This window comes from Scardinius erythrophthalmus (genome assembly GCF_964197995.2).
Source record: "Scardinius erythrophthalmus genome assembly, chromosome: 8".
Classification (NCBI taxonomy): domain Eukaryota; kingdom Metazoa; phylum Chordata; class Actinopteri; order Cypriniformes; family Leuciscidae; genus Scardinius; species Scardinius erythrophthalmus.
Genome location: NC_138228.1, coordinates 42,594,618 through 42,609,407, shown reverse-complemented (window position 1 = coordinate 42,609,407; position 14,790 = coordinate 42,594,618). Strand labels below are relative to the sequence as shown.

General features: G+C 37.1%; 1 protein-coding gene across 10 annotated transcripts in view; it reads left to right on the top strand.

The window, feature by feature from the left end:
- The window catches only part of bcl9l (bcl9 like), a 51,744-nt gene that overhangs the window by 21,080 nt on the left and 15,874 nt on the right, over positions 1 to 14,790 (top strand). For 9 of the 10 annotated variants that reach the window (XM_081372243.1, XM_081372238.1, XM_081372244.1 and 6 more), the window contains one exon: positions 13,831 to 13,895. The gene's annotated coding sequence lies outside the window, so the exon portion shown is untranslated. Of the gene's footprint in view, positions 1 to 10,788; positions 10,800 to 13,830; positions 13,896 to 14,790 lie in introns of those variants that run through there. The other variant, XM_081372241.1, reaches the window with a different exon arrangement.

Sequence of the window (14,790 nt, the reverse complement as noted above, 5' to 3'; positions counted from 1 at the left end):
TAGCAGGTGAATGATTAGAGCTTTCAGCATGGCAGTCAGCTTGAGCATGTTTAACTTTCCTTTATACTGCTCAGTGGTGTGAGCAAAGGTCTTGGCATCAGGTGATGTAGTGGGATTAAGTACATTACCGCTGACCCTTTGAACTCCATGCCAAATAGGAGCCAGTCAACAACGTATGTGTGTACATAAACTTTAATCACAGTAACTAGCCTTTGTCTGTGATTTGCATTGATTACATGAAGTGTGCGAGTAACAGCCCTGACAAAATCTGTTTATTTGCACAAAACATGAGGTTAATTTGTGGGAATCAATTTGTGGGTTTGCTGAAAATAGTTGCCAGAAGTTTGTCACAGGGTTTTGCTGGGAAAAACAGCCTTTTTAATGCCTGAAATTATTATATATTTTTTTTATTTTTTTTGAGAGTGAGTTTTTGTTGTGAATTTTCTCATTTTCCATCATTAAAGTCGACATGAAATCAAATTTGACCAAATGTGCATAATACCTGTGGCTGGTTGCATAAACTGCTTAGACTAGTCTTACAAGTTAGTCATCAGATTTTTTTCTTTAATAAGTTTTAAAATTCAAAAGTTCCATAAAAAGGTAAGTTGGTCTAATTCAAATCTGAAAAGTAAGGCTGAATATCTCTAACTAACTGCTGGATGGTCAGACTAGTCTTAACATAGTGGCTATGTTTATGAAACTTGACTCTTCTGGTTTTACTAATTCATTGGTGCATATTACGCTCTGAGTTCTATTTACAGCATGTTTTTACAACTGTTGAGCATTGTAGACAATCATAATCATATCTCTTAAGTGTGTGAACGCAATGGCCTATAAGAGGTGCTAGTCTATAAGTTAGTCAGAATTAGCTTAAAGGCACAATATGTAACTTTTTTGCTTTAAAATGAGCACAAATCACTATATCTATGTTATATATATTTTTTTTTAGTTGTGTACTTACATTATCCCGACTGTTTCCAACAACTTTCAAACCAGGAGAAATTTGTAATTTAATTCGAGAAACGTCCCGTTTCTTTATTTCCGTTTTGTCGCCGCCAATGGCGTCATATCTGCGTTGTCCCTGGTTTCCGCTCGTGCTGCCATGGCAACCAGAGCTATGAACCAGAGCTGTCTGATAGTAACCAAAGCGACTGATGTTGTTGTTTCGTTTCAAACATTATGGACCATGGCAAGCAGACTTTGGATAAAAAAAAGGAGAACTAAAACGAGAATCAATATCAGCGCGGTGTTACATGTACTTTATTAAACAGGTGAGCACATTTACATAAAACTAATCAATGTTTTATAGTTAAACAATGATAAAATGTCAGAATATGATCTGTATGTTATTCTAATGTTGATCTAGCTTACTGCTAGTCTCATACAGACAGACTAACACATACATTTCAACACATTCAAATGCAGTTTAGTTGATAGTGTAATGTTAGACCAAGTGAAACAGCGCTGCGTTACCTCACAAGTTTAATTTGTCTAATAAACTGACCTGTGAGTAGTAATTCTGCGTGTAGCTCGGTAGAATGAAATGTCCATATATCCGCGGGACTCGCGTCGTGTGTGGAGCTGATAGCTGTCTCTTAGCAATCCCGAACTGCTTCATATCACAGTCATGATAAAAGCATCGATGTATTCAGTCATCCATAAACATTATTAGATCGGTCGGCTTGACGTTGACGACAAGATCCATAATACTTAGCACATGTTGCGTCATCAATCTACGCCTTTGTTATTGTAAATAGGTTAGCGACCCCTAGTGGCGAAAAATGCCATACTGCACGTTTAACATGAAACTTGTGCTGAAAATGCACAAGGTTTTATTTTATTAAATGCAAGACACACGCTCAAATCCTTTCATTTTAACCAAAAAGTGTAAATGCAATGTAAATAAGACATTAATTTTTATAATTAAGACAATTTTTTTTATTATAACGTGAGTTTTAGCCAGAGTGCAGAATTCAGTGAGCTGGCGCTTTTAGAGATTGACAAAAAGGGAATGGCTCTTCCCATTCACAATCTAAATACAAGTTTGGCTTTTCTACACTGCTAGATTGACAACCTTATATAAATGTTTGATTGAATTGGAAACTGCGATGATTGACAGTGATACCCAATAGACGAGACAAAATGGGGCAACATTTTACTGAGAACCGAAAAAATGTACTGGTATTGCCGACTGCTGACATTTTGGTACTGTGACAACCCTAAAATCTATATAAAATGTTTTTGTTCTTTGTTTGGCAAGTTAACTGCTCAGCAAACTAGCTTAGCATACTTAGCCTTCCCTCTTAGCCTATACCCTAAGCAAATGTTCAGTTATACATTGTTGTACATTCGGGAATTACAAACGATGACCATGTGGCATGATTCATTGGACAGCCTGTATTGTTTTTGACCCCGGTCCTCTGCAAATAACTGCAAACTTTCCTGCAAAATTCCTGATTGTTAAAATCTATTCCCAGCCTACATTTTGTTGTTGTTGTTGTTGTTGTTGGTGAACATTCTGTTTCATCTGGTTATATCATGTCGTATTGCAGAAGTAAAATTTGTTGCAAATATTCTTTCATGTTATTGTATATATTTGTATATCCTAATATCGTGTGTGGATCTGCTAATAGATATTGGCATCAGCCTTTCAATAAACCCATATCAGCTCACAACACGCTGCTAATAGGACGTCCATAGGTTTGTCATTCAACTCTCATCTCTCACCATTTTCTCAACCAAATTAAATCTGGCTGCAACATTTACGAAGTTAAGTTGTTAAGTTGGAAAAGTCAAAGAGCTTGTTTTGGAAACAAACAATTTCGTCTGCCAGAGAGACTAAGTCTAAGTGGACAGGCTGGGACAGAGGCGGCCATCAGACCCTTTCATTCTTCTCTCTCTCTTCTTTCTCCCCTCCCCACATTTCCACTGGCGCCGCGCTCAAATGTAGTTTGTTAAGCTGGGGCCAATGTCATAAAGCTTTCCCTGTGTGTGTGTCTGTGTGTGTGTTGTTAACGTTTAACTCCTCTGTCACACACTTTGGTCACAGTATTGACCCTGTATTGCCTACAGTACGGCTCTGTGTGCTTGTGTGTGAGAGATTTATGTGTTTACGCAAGTATAAGAGAGGGTGAGAAGTGTGTGTCTTAGGAGAGGGCCTAGAATTTTCCTAGTACTTTTCTCCTGCTCTCCTTTGGGCATTTGGAGCTATAAATATACCTCAGCATGCTAAAAATGTGCAACAGTGTAAGTTGTGTGTGTGTGTGTGTGTGTGTGTGTGTGTGTGTGTGTGTGGGTGTGTGTGTGTGTGTGCTTGTCTGTTGGAGACTTGCTCCTAGATTTTAAAACTACATGGATAAGAGTGTTGGGGTTGGTTTCTGCTGGTTTCAAATGATTTTCTTTTTCTCAGTTAACAGTTCTTTAATTTATGCATTATTTGCAAAAGTGTCACAAAACTTTGTATAGCTGTACTTAGAGCCCGTTCGGCTATATTTTAATGGTTAAATACAAATTTTGTAATCAAAAAGCATGTGCAATTAATAAAAAATCATGAAACTTTCGCAATTTAACAACAATTTATTAAAAGTTTAACAAAAATTACGTTTAGGGCCCTTTGAAATACATTTAATTAATTTTTTTTCTCAAATTCTATTTTTTTTTTTTTTTTTACCAAATTCTGTGTATTTTATTAAAATTCCATTTTAATGGTTTAATAAAATTTTAATAATCACAAAAAGAAACATGTCTTCTTAATTGAATTCATATAAACAACAATTTTCATATTTAAAAAAAAATATTTCTATGAAATTGTGATTATTCCTTAAAAATAAAGTTTTAATAATAATGTATTATTATTATTATTATTAGTGTTAGTGTTATTCCATTGAGACTTAGCTAAATTCAACTGTACAACAGTAATATATTTTTGTAACAATTTCTTCAAGTTTTCAAAACTTTTAGTTTGACGGGTTGCCATGAAGACCTTTTGAATCTTGTTGTTTTTCTCAAATGAAACAGTAAAATGCTGATGTAGTGACTCAGCTCTGGAGATGATGTATAGTGAGGCTGAAAAACACTGCGAGCGTGCACACATGCTGTGTGTGGCAAATGAAACCGTGCGCCTGCGCCATTCACTCACACGGAGACATGCAGAACACGCAGGATTTGTATTTAAATAGTCTTTTTGTGGTTTAATGTCTTTTGTATTGCATTTTCTCCACAACACAATTGCACAAGTGTGGCAAGAAAGGTAAGCTTAAAGGTATAGCTGCAGTAAGTGATTTAGGAAAAACGCTGTTGACATTTAAAATCACCAAAACAAACACACCCTTATCAAATAGGATTACACCCCTATCTTAATAGCTCCGCCCCCAAATTCACAAACACGCTATGCAACACAGGCACCTCCCCCCTAATAAGTGTATACGCTCCTTACTGCTGATTGGCTACAAGTGTGTTTTGGTGCTCAGTCCGATCCACTTTCAACAGTGTTTCTCAGAAATACCTTACTGCACCTTTAAAGGCCCGATCACACCAAGAGCGATAACTTTAATGATAGTTATATTATCGTCCACATCAACAGATAAATAACGCTCTATTTATTATACACGCATACTCCGGTTATGTCTACTGCTGCTTTAAATGCTCGAGCTCTTTACATTTTGATTGACTGTCAATGTCTTTATCATTAATTTACTGGAAAAAAGTGTTCTGAAAATGATTCCAACGAAATTATTCCTCTGTGTGTTGTTATCATTATAGTTGTGGCATGTTCTCACGGAATTAGAACGATTGTTAAAAAAGTTTAGTTCTCATCCGTGGTGTGAATTACCCTTAAAGGGATAGTTCACCCAAAAATGAAAATTCTGTCATCAAATACTCACCCTCAAGTTGTTTCAAACCTGTATGAATTTCTTTTTTCTGCTGAACACAAAAGAAGGTATTTTGAAAAATGTCTGTAACCAAACAGTTGATGTGTCCATTTACTTCCATAGTATTTTTTTTTTCCTACTATGGAAGTAAAAGTGTTTCAGCAGAAAAAATAAATTCATACAGGTTTGAAACAACTTGAGGATGAGTCTATGATGACAGAATTTTTCATTTTTGGGTGAACTATCCCTTTAACTGTAGTTTAACTACTTTAAATTAATTAGTGTGGCAAGCTACACTTTCAATTTAACAAACTCTGTACTTTATGGCCTTGCATGTCCATTCACTTAGTTTTTGCTGTTATTTGGCACTTGGCAGAATATTTACCCATTTGTTGCACATTTGCAGAGCAGATGGGAGAGTTTGTCGACAGACACATATCTGAGGTTTTTTTGCAGTTATTTGTTTGGTGGTGATTCGCTAGTTGTGTAATGTACTAATTTTTCTCATTTCACACGCACACACACACACACAAACAAACAAACACACACTCTTGGGAATGTCCATTCTGAATCTGTCTTGTGTGTCATCTGGGCTTTATATGCTGGTGGTCCCCTCATGACATTAGCACCCCCCAATCATCTCAGAAGTTCATTTTGTTTCTGTCAAACACAACTTGAATCTCTGGAAAGTTTCTTTGGCTGACGTCAGTTTCATGTTTTCAATTCAAATGCCATTTGCAAGAGACAAACTCCCATTTCGAGCTCTTGTTTTCTCATATCATCCTCTTTCTGTTTTGTCCTGGACTGTGTAAATGGGATCAAAGTGGCAAGCGGTAATAGCTGAGTTTTGAGAAGAAACGGTTGAAAAAAAATCACGCTTTTCACAGGGTTCTCTGGGTCATTCTCTTAAGATGTTCTCTGTTTTTCTCTCTGTCTTCTGCTCTCTCCCACATCTCACTTTCTCTCCCTCCCTCTCTCTAATCTCTTTCACACAAACTGTTCATTGGTTTAGGAGGTGTGCATTTGTGTTCCTCTAAGACAGTTATTCAGACACACTGATGCAATTGCTGCTTTAAAGACTTCATGGTTAGATGCACAGAAACTATGACAAATGTAACAAAACTTTTTACACAGGAAGTTTAGGTGGGGCATTTGTTTAAATAGTTGCTTTCACAGGTGGTATCGGGGGAGGGGCATTCTCGTTTTAGAGAGCATTAGAATGAACAAAAATCATCAATACTTTGTTTTAATGTTCTAGGGATAAGAAACAAATTAAAGCCCTATTTGGATGGGACTGGCTTTCCATGGGGTCGTTAGAGAAATTCGTGTTTCACAGACGTACTTTGCGATTTTAATCCCGTCAGAATTGTGTGTTTTTCTCGCACAACCTCAGTAAAAATTCCAGAGCACATGACCTACTGTCTGTTTTCTGGCGAACTCAGCGTCCTCTGAGAAATCTAATCCCGTCCGAATTGCAAATGTTGTATTATTCTAACGCTTTTCCTCATGAGTTTTTTGACCTACCCGAGCTACCGTTTGCGCACCAATCTTCGGCATGTTTTCATTTAGTTTCAATATGGATTGTATCCGACGAAAAAATTAATACAATCCAGGCCTATAAATAGAGCCAAATCGCGGAAACTGCGAAGACTGACCATTTTAATATCAGTGTCAGATAAGAGTGAGATACTTTTTCTAGATTTCTCTGCTCACGTATGCAGGATTATTATAAACAGCCACTGCAATAAATGTTTTTTTTTTTAAATAATAAATTAAAATGAACAAATAAATTATAATAGATGAAAAGACATAATACGTGATGCACACACTCACAGCACATGACCTTCTGTAACGCCCACGTCTAGAACACACACTCCCACCTCTGTCATAAACACGTCGAGTGATAAGAATTGTAACTCAAACTCCATTTAGAAAACTAGTCCCGTCCGAATAGTTTTGAAAAAGTGTGCTTAATTGTATTGAATGTGCACTCGTAGTGTACTTCAAAGTATATTTAAAAAAAAAACTTTACTTGAAGATAATATAATAATACTGAATGAAAAGGCCAATTAAAAAGTTTCTAAACACACTTTAAAGGAATAGTTCACCCAAAAATGTAAAAATCATCCCATAATTTACTCACTTTCAAGCCATCCTAGGTGTATATGACTTTCTTCATTCAGCCGAACACAATTGGATCTGTCTCTTCTCAGCTTTGTAATGGCATTGAATAGAGTTTTTGAAGCGAATCCATCCATCATAAAAGTAATCCATACAGCTCCAGTGGATTAATAAATCCTTCTGAAGTGAAGAGATGGGTTTTAGTAAGAAAAATATCCATATTGAAAACTTAATAAACAATCACTGGCTTCCGGCTACGGCTGTATGCGCGTTCACGAGCGAGTCGAGTTCCAGCGGGTGACCCGACGTATGATGTAGGCGGGCGTAGCTTAAGCTTAGATGAGAATTGATGAATGCGGAAACACAGAGGATAGAGCAAAACAAAACACCGGTCACGGAATAGAAGTCTAAAATTATACGTTTTAAAGAAAAATGTTGGAGGATTTCGATATAAGAGAAAAGGAGCTACGTCCTACGTCGGGTCAGAGGTCACCCTTCTGCCGGAACTCGACTCTCCTGTGCGTGTGTACGGCTGTTGCCAGTGATTATAGTTTATAAAGCTTAAAATATGGATATTTTTCTTACAAAAACCCATTGCTTTGCTTCAGAATGCATTTATTAACACACAGGAGTCGTATTTATTACTTTTATGATGAATGGATACGCTTTTTGGGGCTTCAAAAAAGTACACTTCAGCACTTTGTAATAATATTATCAAATTAAACGATTTAATTTAAAGTACATTTTAAATGATTGTTTTAATGATCTTGTTGTGCTGACTAACATACTAGAGCTAATTTAAAGTACTTTATCATAATTTTAGCTATAGTGTGTTATTTAATATTATTTAAAGCTGCAGTCCGTAACTTTTTTGGGTTAAAATTATCCAAAATAATGTTTGAGCATGTACATAGCCAGTGTTCAAAACTCTCTGCTTGCCTTAGCTCGATTCAAAACGGTAAGCTTGTAATAATGTTTTTAATTTCCACGGGGAAATTCGAGCATATCTTTGCGTCATTACGTCACATCTGTACACATAAAGAAGAGTCTCGGCTAGTAGGCTATGAGTGTGAGGATGTTGGAGGTGGAGATTTATAGCCTTTTCTCACAGCACTTGATATAAACTTATCAATTATGATGGCGGATCCAGAAAGGTTCAAACGACAATCACCAGTGACAACTGGAGATTCACCCATTGTAAAATTCAAAAGACTTCGGACTTCGGAGTGGTTACAGAAAAAAAGAGACTGCAACCGGCCCATGCGAAAAACAAGGATAAATATCGGAAGGACATTAAATGTAGTCACGCAATGCTGATGTTGATAACATTAATAATTTGAGAACATAGTATAATTTGCACGGTTTGATGTGATATGATAAGCGATCGTTAGATTTAATCAGCGCGATTTACTGCAATGCTTTTTTCCCTTAGTTGGTCAGAACAAAAGTGAATGTTATTTACTTGTTCAGATTACATTTTCCGGTGAAAATTCTTATGTTGGTCATACTTCCAAAAAGTATAATCTGTGATTCCGAATGACAGTATCCACACCGGCGCGGCGACTGACATCCGCACATTCTCCTCAAAACATTGGATTCATCCGCGCCGTACTTTTAAAGTATAGGCTGTAAAAAAGTACTCTTCTCTCTTCCAAGTGGCCAATGGTGTTCGCTAGGTCGGAATTCTCTCCTTTTCTTTTTAATATGTATATGAATGATTTGTCTTTGATTTTTAAATGCATGTGGTACAGATTGTAGGGTTGGTGACTCATTAATTAATCACCTACGCTGATGATTTGGTCATTTTTAGCCCATATAGTGCTGGTCTACAACAGCTTCTGAGAATATGCACAGAGTATGGTGCTGATTTTGATATAAAATACAATGCAAAAAAGATTATCATGATCATCAGAAGTAGAGAAGATAGACAGTCAAACTTCCCTGACTTCTATCTGTCTGGCACTGCACTTGGGGTGTGCAGAGAGATTACATATTTGGGCCATATTATTGCAGATGACCTGTCTGACGTTAAGGATATCTGTAGGCAGCGACGGAAGCTGTATGCACAAGCGAACATGCTGTGTCGTAAGTTTAGCATGTGCTCTGTACCTGTGAAGATCTCACTTTTTAGAGCGTATTGTACACCTTTGAATACTGCCTACCTGTGGTGTTGTTATAAGCAAGGCAGCATTAGAAAACTCATAGTGGCTTATAATGACAGCATGAGGCTGCCGCCGAGAGCTCCAAGAAGCTCCAGTGCAAGCCATATGTTTGTCAGTGTCGGGGTACCTACCTGCTCTGCAGTTTTACGTAACCTGATGTATGGATTTATGTGTAGGGTATCTGAGTCAGAAAATGACTTAATCGCTGTTTTGGCTAACCCTGTACGAAGTTCTGTCAGATTTTCTTCCAGACTGTGGAACCATTGGCGAACATGTCTGTATTTTAGACATTGAACATTGTGGGAGCCTTTGTATTTTTATGTTTTACTCTGTGTGTTTTTTTATTTCATTTATTTATTATTATAATTTTTTTTTTTTATTGTGTTATGGATCCCCCTGGGTCTGAAATAAAGTTTATTACTACTTTTTCACTAGGGACTATATGTATAATCATCAGCTTGCCACCTTTCTCTCTAGAAACTGACGCTGGCATCAGCCTTTAAAAAAACATATCGGTCATCACTAATGCTAATGATTTTAGTTAGTGCAGTCAACATGACCTGTCCACACTAGAAGATGAGCACAAAGGGTGTTGCGATACATTATCATGAGAGAATTTCCTTTTAGAGTTAATGAGTAATGAACACTGTGTGTGTTTTAGTTAATGACTAAATGATGTCCAGCAGGTTGTGTGTGAGGTAACGCCTCTGAAACGACAATTTAATGGTAAAGTGTGTTTTTTTATTTTTATTTAATTTTTTTATAGAACCTATTTTACAGTTTTATGTGCAGCGATGACAATCAGTAAGCCATTTTCAGATTAATTCTTCTGATAAATATTAACACTGACTGTATTTGGGGTGGGATTATCTGTTTGTTTGATTAATATAATTATTTGAAAATAAAATACAACAACAGCAAACTGACTGTTTGTGCTACAAACATAAATACAGTAATATATAGAACCGGCCAGAGCACATTAGCAACCACACAACATGTGTAAAAACACTCAGAGCAACTTAGCAACAGCACAACAAAACATACAATCCATTTCAAACACCTTAGTAACCTCACAACAATGTGCAAAAACAGTTCAAAACACTGTAAAGCAACAATGCATAAAAACATTCAAACCACCCTAACAACCACACAAGTGTAACAATCTCAGAAACAGCATCAAAATGTACTACTGGTTTACTATTAGGCCTAAGTTTTAATAATCGTTCTAATTCTTTAAGTCTACGCTACAACTATAGCGAGACAGAGAAAAAATATCATTGGAATCACTTTCAGAATGGTTTTTACCAGCTGATGAATAATAAAAACAATGACAACCAATCAGAATCCAGCTGACTTTAAAGAGCTTTAGCATTTAAAGCAGCAGAATACATAACTACGACGCACGTTTAGAATAAACAATGTTATCGTCCCAGTTTTGCACTGGCAAACACCACTCACATCTTCTTCAGAAAGTGTTGAAATCTAACTATTTTCAAATATCCATTTGGTGCCGCTGTGGCACAGAAATTACACACCTCACCTCAAAGAGAAAGAGAAAGGGGAAAAGCGCATCATTTGAGACCGAGAGGAAGAAAGGGTGTAAATAACTCTCGATGGAGGAAGGAGAGGGTGTTTGTGAACAGCAGTAAGTGGAAAAAGAAAGTTTCCCGTTGAAGAGACGGAGAGTGTGATGGAGGCAGCGAGAGGGGCAGAGGTGTGCGAGTGAGGGGGTGTGAGAGGGACCGATAATGTTTCATTTGTTTTTGAGGTCAATAGCTTGAATGCCTCTGGGATGGAAATGTGTGTGGGACCCCGTTAGCACCACAGACACACTGACTGGAAGAGTTTGTGTGCCTGTGTGTGTGTGTGTGTAATACGTTAGACATGCACCGATTGCAATGGTCTTGCCTGATTACGATTTCTGTTTTTTGTTGTAAGTGTGACCTGCTGATAACTGATTTTGACTATTATTGTTTTCTTTCTAAGAACTAGAATTGACAGCATACAAACAAAAATCGACTTTTTTTAATGCAAAATGTTATTTTCATAAAAAAAAACACCAGTAAAAAGTCAGTAATAAAAAATCTTTCTCGATCATTTTGTGTGTATTTGACCGTTTAATTGAAGTAAGCCACTCATTTTGGTACTTGTGACTCACAAGCTGTTTGAGAGGTGGCTTTATGTATCGCGCGCGCTTTTGGTGTGAGTGTGAAACCTGTGGGAATTAGTAATTATTCGCAATACACTATAATCACTATTTAATCGGAGCGAATGAGATGAGTGAGTGAGAGGAGGCGGGTTGGTGACTTAACACTTAGCCGTTGGAGAGAAGAGAGCGAGAATGCGCAGCCTGTGCCGCGCATGCAGAAAATCAGCTGATTTCGGTCCCTGGCCGGTTGATCGGTGCATCTCTATAATACGTACCGCCTGTTTACGAGTATATATTAGAATTTTGGTTTTAAGTACAATTTAAAATGCTAGCTTTTAGGGCTGCACGATTAATCAAAATATACCGAAATTGCGGTATGTACAACGGCTGTGATTTAATGAAATAAATATATGCGCTCTGTGTTTCAGAGTGAAGCGCAGCACTGTGTTCTTCTACACGTGAGCAGCTCATGATCCGCCGGTGTTTTTAGCATCTCAGAGCGGCTCGGTTTGCAGTAAATGCTTCTCCACACGAACCCCATCTCTGCATCTGCTCTGAGTTTAGGTCACTTTAACGTGCATTTGGGAACGCAACATGTTCACACCCAACCATCTTCCCAAACTAGTAATGAGAAGTGCTTATGACCAAAAGAGAAGCAAAATAAAAGTTTGAGAGTTTAATGTTTGAAAATGAAGACATTTTTTTTATTATTATTTAGCCTTTTTTATGTATAATCACAAAATGTTGCCCAAATTGTGCAGGCCTACTAACAAGCAAAAAGCATTTTTTATTTTTTTTATCCCCAAATCGTGCAGCCCTATTAGCTTTTAGAATCTGGAAAATTAGACTGATTCCTTTCGATCATTTCCATGAACGCTGGTGTGTTTTGTTCAATAGGTTTCAGGGCGTCCTGTTCAGACCTGTATGTATGACATGTACCGCATGCCTCTCCTACACGTTCGACATGACAGACCTGCAGCGAACGCATGGGAACTCCCTCAACACAGACACATGCAGGACAGGTCTACAGGTTATGGACACAGGCAGGTGGCTGCTGGGATTGTGTGCAGTTTCTCTTCATTCACATGAGAGAAACCCGATCCTTCACACATTTTCAGCCTTGGCAGCTGTGCTGAGACATGTGTATGTGTTTTTACGTGTGTATTTGTTACGGGTCTACAGTAACTCTTGGAATGTGGTCAGTTTGTTTTAAATCCCATTTTTCCTCTATATATATCTTAAAGTTGACATGAAACGGAAGTTTAGATAGTCTTTTCTACTGTTGTTCTCTAACATTTATAATAATGAGAAATGTTTCTTGAGCATTAAATCATCATATTAGAATGATTTCTGAAGGATCATGTGACACCGAAGACTGGAGTAATGATGCTGAAAATTCAGCTTTGATCACAGTAAATTAAATTAGTAAATTACACTTTACTATATATATTCCCATAGAAAACAGCTGTTTTAAATTGAATAATATGAATATTATGAATAATAATATTCATAATATTCATAAATAATATGAAATATGAATAATATTTCACGATATTACTTTTTTTTTTTTATCAAATAAATGCAGCCTTGGTGAACAGAAGAGACTTCTTTTAAAAACCTTAAAAATATTACTGATCCAAAAATTTTGACTGGTTGTGTATGTCATGAAGGGAACAAGGGGGAGGGGAGGTTAGCATATTTGATTAAAGATTATGAGGGGCATATGAATAAAAAAAATAAAAAAAAATAGTCAAATTTGATTTCACACATGAATGCATGTTTTTCTTTTCATGTCTTAATGCATTTTTTAAATAGCCTTTTGTCTTTGGGGGCTGTCTGCTTTTGCTAGTCATTTGCCAGACTAGAGAGCATTTTATTGGACAAAAAATGGACACGCCCCTGAGTGCAAGATGACTCATCGGTTCATTTCCAGAAGTGAAATACTGTAAATTTTAAATGGTTGTATACCGTACTTATAATGCAAGGTTTAATTTACTCAACTTTTCAGAGTAAATCAGCATATAGATGATCTTTAGGATATTTAGGATCTATGTAAATACGTACATTTTCTAAGTAGTTACACATTTAATGACATAAATTATTGCTGTTTAAGTTCTCACAAGGTGTCTTAATATTTTCTACATTTGTAAAGAAGGACAGAAAGGAAGTGGAAATGAGAAAAGGAGAGAAAGAGCGGGGATGAGAATTGTTTGTTGAAAAATGAGACAGTCTGGATATTATTATTGAAGGTGGGGAGTTTTTGTGGTTTCTGCTCACTGTGGGTGGAGCAAATTAAACAAGAAACTCACTTCTGGGCATCAGAGTATCCAAACATCATTTACAGCCCCCTTCTTAAAGGGACAGTTACACCTCTCCAAAAGCCTCTCTTTCAAAGGTTTTCATTTTTCTCCAGTCAGTATGCTAAAATGGTTCATTATTTTCTTTTTATGTTTCTGTGTGATAATAGATCATAATTGAGTTCAATTAAAGCATAATTAAATCTCTCTTGAATGCATGTGTGTTACAGATCAGTGTGCGTGCAGTGAGGAGACGTCGGAATGCGCTTGATTGTTGGACCTTCATCCCAATGAGGTGCGTAAATCAAACCCGCAGCATCCTCTACCACCTGACATTGTGTCTGCACTAAACATGAACAAAATTAGATGAGAGTCCTATACAGAGTCCTGTGAGCTCCTCATGCAAATCAAGTTCAGGATTTGTTTTTATTAAAGTCCGCGTGAACCGGAAGTTGCAAACGACTTTTCTCCAGTGTTGTGACGTATTTCCAAGTGAAACGGAATATTGAATAGAGGGCAGGGTTTTACTTTAGCACTCCTCCTCTCCATCTCTGCTCATAGCAGACTAACGGTTTGAGGGGAGTGGTTAAGCGTTTTCATCCCAAGCCGTCAAACTGACATCATCAGAAAAGATACGCCATTCAAGAGCGGAAGTAACTTTTCAGATTTTATAGATTACAACGACAAACGATTTTATTAATTAACTTTCACCACAAGAGTAGTAATATGCGCTAACAAAGTAAATGGGGTCAATTTTGATTTCATGACAACTTTAAAGAGTTATATAATGTATATATTAGGGGTGCAATGGAACGCAGAAGTGACGGTTCGGTACGCTCCTCGGTTTTGGGGTCACGGTTCGATACAAGTTTGGTACAACTGGAAATGCTAGGTTTCGTTTCATTTATTTTGAAAAGACTGTAGAGCCAATTGCAGTTTGTTCCACCTAGCGGCATTTAGTCCCCCCTGAGGTAGTTGGTAGAGTTCAGCCTCCTTTAGTGCAAATTCAGAGCGAGGGTTTAAACTTTTATTTTGAAATCGCGATGAACAGTTTGCATATTTAGAAATATATTAACGTATTCTCCTGTGTTGGCGTAGGTTTATAAGTGATTTACATTGCAAATCTGATGAAATGGTGCACATTGCGTTACCAGATGAACGTTATAAGCAACCCAAACTCACAGCATATG